Raw genomic sequence first — 6,348 nt, 5'->3', positions numbered from 1 at the left:
TATTTACCCTGCTGCGCCCGCTCCTCTGTTCCCTTCTTACTCGCCGTGTCAGTCGTGGAACAGTGGAGCGCGCATAGCTGACTCCAGCCTACCCTAGCTGATTGCATCTCTCTCTTTACCCCTGCTGCGCCCGCCCGCTCCTCTGTTCCTTCTTACTCGCCCGTGTCAGTCGTTTGGAACAGTGGAGCGCGCATAGCTGATCTCACCTACCCTAGCGATTGCTCGGTTCTTTAGCTTTAGTGTACATAGTTTTTTTCTCTAGTTCTTTGTTAATTACTGTTCATAAGTTGTAGTTAGTGTATAAGTTTAAGAGGATCGGGGGTTCGCCCCTTCTCCTCGCGCGGCACTGGGCCGATGCCCGTTCACGGGCTTGCCAAACCCTGTCGCCTGCTGTCCGCCCGATGCCCACCGAGGAGACCCGCACGATTCCTGTTTAAAGTGCGCTCGGCGAGACCCATCTATTCGACAAGTGCCGTATCTGTAAGGCATTCAAGCCCCGACAGAAAAGAAGGGACTCTCGCCTAAACAAACTTTTGATGGAGGCAGCTCTGACTCCTCCGCCCTCGCACGCGTTACGGGCACCGGGAACAGTGCTTCTCTGTTCCGGCAACTGGCGAAGACACCTCGCACCTCCCGTCAGCCGCCCAGTCTTCCAGCCCGGCACCGCTCCCATCCCCGAGGAGCAAGAGCCGACTCAAGGCTCCTGTGGTACCCTCGTCACAGCTGCAGTTAGACGCGCACTCCAGGTCAGGATCGCCCGGCTCGCCAAGCAGCCGCGGCACCGCTGCCTCGGCACTGTTGATTCGGCCTCCCAGGAGCCGTCCGAGTCCGGTGCTGCCTAGCTCCCCGGCACGTGCCGTGGTAAGAGCTCATTGTCGACTTACGCTGAGACTACTCCAAGCGCGGGCCTTGAATCGCTCTACAGAGCCGGAGCGTCCCAACTCCCGGCACCGGCGGCAGGGTTTTCAGTCGCTGGCAAGCCTGCCAAGGTGTGACCACCAAATCAGGGCACCAACGAGCCCGCCGTCTCGTTCGCGATCTGTGAACGTTCCCGCTCCGGCACCGATTCACGTTCCCGGCACCGATCACGATCCGACGCCTGCTCCGAGTCCCGCACCGTCTCCATCCGGTGCCCGGTCGTACTGCGCGGCACTGGAACCAGAATCCGGTCCTCCGTCTTTACCATCGCGCGCTCAGATCCCAGCACTGCCGACTCACGCAGCAGATCCGGCATGTCGACCTCCCGGCACCGCGCTGGTCGTAGTCCCAGTCCCACTCTTAAAACACGCCACAGCTCCGGTACCGTTCAGCCGCACCGGCGAAGGGACGCCTATTATGGACCACAGACACGGTCCAAATCGGTGCCTCAGCTCCCAACGTGGCCATCCCGTCATACGTCCGCCTCCCCGTACGCAGACACCGCATCTTAATGGCAGGATCGGACACTCAGGCACATCGAGACCAGGGGCCACCTCAGTGGTCGCCTTTTGGACACATGGGCACCCCAAGCCCAGTGAACCATTGCCCAATCACACTCCGGACATTCCTGAACGCCGGGTACTGGAGGCCAACAATCAGTAGACACCCTACTGATAACAGAGATGGGTGCCATACAAAGCTCCAGGCAGCTGATGTTCCGGGGCCACGGAGGCCACCAGGATGCCGCCTCGGTCCAGGACCCGCCTCGTTCAGTGTCGTCATCGTTTCCCCCGGATGAGGCGGTGGAATGGATATGAGCAAGCACTCGAAGAAGAAAAGACGGTTACTCACCTTTGTAACTGTTGTTCTTCGAGATGTGTTGCTCATATCCATTCCACACCCGCCCTCCTTCCCCACTATCGGAATAGCCGGCAAGAAGGAACTGAGGAGCGGGCGGGCCGGCAGGGGTATATATTAGGCGCCATACCGGCGCCACTCCAGGGGGTGACCTGCCGGCCCACCGAGTGTTGCTAGGGTAAAAGTTTCTCCGACGAACATGCACGCGGCGCGCGCACGCCTAACTGGAATGGATATGAGCAACACATCTCGAAGAACAACAGTTAGAAAGGTGAGTAACTGTCTTTTACTGCGATTTATTCATCAGTGTCACATATCAAAAAGTTAAGAGTGTGTATTAAAGCAAAAATTGGTATAGAACTTATTTTATCTTGTAGAATAACGTAAAAAATGTGTGCTAGGTTTCCTTATCTCTAGTAAAAGCAACAAAGAGTCCTGTGGCACCTTATAGACTAGCAGACTTTTGGAACATGAGCTTTCGTGGGTGAATACCCACTTCGTTGGATACTTATCTTTGGTAACGTACTTCTGTGGGTTATTTCTTATTTATAGTCTGCTGTTAATCTGTAAATTATTTTATTATTTATTTTTAAAAGAGCATATAGCCTGAAACCAATTTAATATTTGGTCAATGAGCAAACTTCTGTATTTTACTGGATTAAAGTATTCCTGTTTTCCCAAATGTTTGGATTTGTTTGGTTAGGAAACTACTTTCTGAATTGGTAATTATTTTCTGAGCCACAAGTTGGAGAGTATTATTTTAACTTTTATTTATTATAATGACAACAGCAATCAAAAGTTATGCTTGAATTGTGTCTCACAAAGCCAATAACACCACTAATTACATATAACCTTCCCAGCTGAGCACTTGTGCCAAAGTAGAATAGGGAAGTAGAATAACCTCCCTACCCCTGCTAAAGATTCCTCTGTACATGCATCCCAGGTTGCATTATTTCTTTTGGCCACAGTGTCACACTGGAGGGCATATTCAGCTGATTATCCACCATGACCCCCAAATCTTTTTCAGAGTCATTGCTTTCCAGGATAGACTCTCCCATCCTGTAAATATGGCCTACATTCTTTGTTCTTAGATATATACAGTTACATGTAAATGTATATATCTATTAAAACAGATATTGTTTTCTTGTGCCTGGCTTTCCCAACAATTCTGATTGCGCTATATCAGTGGCCTGTACTCTTCATTATTTACCACTTCCACAATTGTTGTGTCATCTGCAAACTTTATCAATTACTTTATAATTTCTATATTGTTTTCTTCTGGGTCAGTGATAAAAATGTTAAATCGGGTAGGGCCAAGAGGAGATCTTTGAAGGGCCCCTAGAAACATACCCACTCAGTGATAATTCTATTTAGAATTACTTTTTGAGACTTATCAGTTAACCAGCTTGTAATCCATGTAATATGTGTTGGTGTGTTAATTTTATGGACTAGTTTTTTAATCAAAATGTCATGTGGTATCAAGTCAACATCTTACAGACTTCTTTTATCAATCAAACTTGTAATCTCATCAGAAAAGATATTAGGTTAGTTTTGCAGGATCTATTTTCCATAAATCCACGTTGATTGGCATTAATTATATTACCCTCTTTTAATTCTTTATTAATTGAGTCTCATGTCAGCCAGTCCATACCTTGCCCTGGATCAGTGTCAGGCAGACAGGCCTATAATTGCCCAGGTCATTGCATTAACTCATTTAAAATATGGAACATTAGCTTTCCTCCAGTCTTCTGGAACTTCCCTCGTGTTCCAAGAGTCACTGAAAATCAACGTTAATGGTCCAGTGACTTCCTCACCAGATCTTTAAAAACTCTTAGATGGAGGTTATCTGGACCTCCTGATTTTAAAATGTTTCACTTCAGTTTAACGTCGTCTGGAGATACTATTGGAATAGAAAGAATTTGATCATACGATGAGACAACATCATCTCTTTTGTCCCCCAAATACAGAACAGGAATATTTATTGAACACTTCTGCCTTTTCTGAATTATTACTGATAATTCTACCATTTCCATCTAGTAATGAACCAGTACCATTTTTAGGATTCTTTTTGTTCCTAGTATTCTTTAAAAAACTCCTCTTTATTGTCTTTAACTCTATTGGCCATATATTTCTTATTATGTCCCTTTGCTTCCCTTATCAGTTGTCTACAATTCCTAACTTCTGATTTATATTCATTACTATCATCTTCCCCTTTTTTTCATTTGTTATATATTGTTTTTTATTGTTCATAATAGCTTCACTTTCCCCTTTGCCCCAGATTGTTTTTTTACCATATGGGCTTCTTCATCTGTTGTGGCTTTGTGGACGTGTACTATAGTATTCTTAAAAATTGTTTAAGAATACTAAAAATTATACAAGTTTTTATACTCCTATACTTCAGAAGACCTGCTCCTATCCTCCAGCCAACCTTCTCCTCACTAATATCAAATGCTAAGTACTTTGTCCTGATGTGCATTCTGTTTATAAAGCTTTCGTCATCCAATCAGGGAACAGAAACAATACAATCTGAATTATGTGACCAAGCACAAAGCACAAAGAGTGTATAATGAATGTGAAAACATCCAGTATAGTTTTTCTCTAAACAATCCACATTCTGAAAATTATTCATTTATATTATTTGAAGGATACTTACCAATTGCGAATACTGGAGTGAAAATAAGGATCAGTTCACAACTTTAAAGAAGACCAATATTCAATGTATAATTTTTTTGTGAATAATAATTTGACCATCTCCAAGAATGGTGACTAATCGCATCTGTTTGCTCATGAGTCTCCTGACAACCCTCATTGCTATTTACCTATCACAAGTTGTAAGTAACCCTCAGTTAACTTCAGTGTGGTAGGTGTCCTGTGGTAGAAGACCATTGGCCCCTATGTTTAGAGGTTTTCATGTTTTTCTAAACCTCTAGAACCATTCTTTAGTTGATTCTCTCTGTACTGCCACTTTCATGAAAATGTGTTATTTCTTGTGTCTTTTAGATCCCCATGGGATTCTGTCTATATTTAGGAACTGCAATAGACTTCAAAAATTAATTTGAGCTATTTTAGATTATGCCTTGCTTTTGTAATGTCAGTTGATGTAACTAATCTACACACACATACAAGTTACACATCTTTTTGTATACATTTTTAAGATGATGAAATTAGTTTTCCTTGACTCATTTGCCCTGTTGAGAGTTGCACTTTAGGACTAGAAGATGGAAAATAATTTGAGTTGGATCCAAAATTCTTACCACAACAATCTTCTTTTGTTCATATTCTGTGTTTTTTCAAACAATAATCAGAATGCTATCCTAGATAGTTTTCAGGTTGTGGGAGGGATTACAAAGACTTTCCTATAGTAAACACTTACGTCCATATTATGACTTAGTCAAGGAGGACTGATTTATAGTGATTTTTTTATACTTCTTAAATATACAGTAAGTTTGGTTTCCCAAGGCTAATTTAACATTAATTCTTAAGACTGTTTGTAGTTATCTTGACAGATTTACCGTTAGCTTTCTCTTCTGAAATATATCAATTGTGCATACATAAAAAGTTAATAAGTAACAACTACTTACCAGTGTATGAATGCTTGCTTCTCACTCATGTTTCTTATTGTTTCAACCTGGATTCAGGAGGTGCTTTTATCATTTAGTTTGTAATTCTGTTTATTCTGGTTTGTACAAGACCAAATATTAAAATGTTTTAAATCTTTAAGGTTTTTTATTCTACTTAATCTATAAATGATGTGCAGTCTGTTATAGTAATTTTCTGCATCATTGTTTCTCATCTTTGTTTGCTTTTCATCTGCAAAACTAACCCAAAGTTTGCTCATTCAGGAATAAAGAAGCTAGTAGACAAACTGTATACATCATGCTAGCACACCAGCCATGTGAGAGGCCCCTGCACCCTCTCTTTGCCATGGAAGATATCGCTGCACCAGTCTCTGCTGTCCGATGTAATTTTAAGCATGCTACCTACAGTTCCACAGAGACATTATATAACTCATGCTTTTCTTCAGAATTTGCACAGGTAGAGGATTGAGCCACATTATTCCAAGTCTGATCCTCTCATTCTTGGGTTCAGTTTAGCCATGTATTTTCTCTAATTTCTCAGTACATATAATGTGCGAGAATGTCAAAATAAGTCTTTATGCTGTTGCTCTTAATTCAAATTATACATATTGCCTCAGGTACCTTGCAACGAGATGAATTATAAATACTTGTAATTATCACAATGATAGTTCCTGATATGTATGTCACTGTGGATTCCACTGGGGGGAAATATATTTTAGGTGTGTGGTTTTGGGGTTTTGTTTTTCAGTTAAGTGGCTCAATTGTAAGATTCGGCATAGTACTTTTTGTGATTTTTGTTAGATCTGTGCTTTTTTGCCCCATCATAATTTTATTTTGTTTTTTATTAAATGTTGCATTTTCCCTCTCTAGTTGCTAAAGATAAATACCTTTTTTTTTACAATTTTTACTGGTGTTGTGGGGAATGCTGTTACTTCATGTTTCATAGTTACTTTATCTCATAGTTTCAGTACTAATCCTGTTAAGAGATGATCAG

This window comes from Chelonoidis abingdonii, chromosome 1 (assembly GCF_003597395.2).
Source record: "Chelonoidis abingdonii isolate Lonesome George chromosome 1, CheloAbing_2.0, whole genome shotgun sequence".
NCBI lineage: Eukaryota > Metazoa > Chordata > Testudines > Testudinidae > Chelonoidis > Chelonoidis abingdonii.
Note: the sequence above shows the minus strand (reverse complement) of the source record.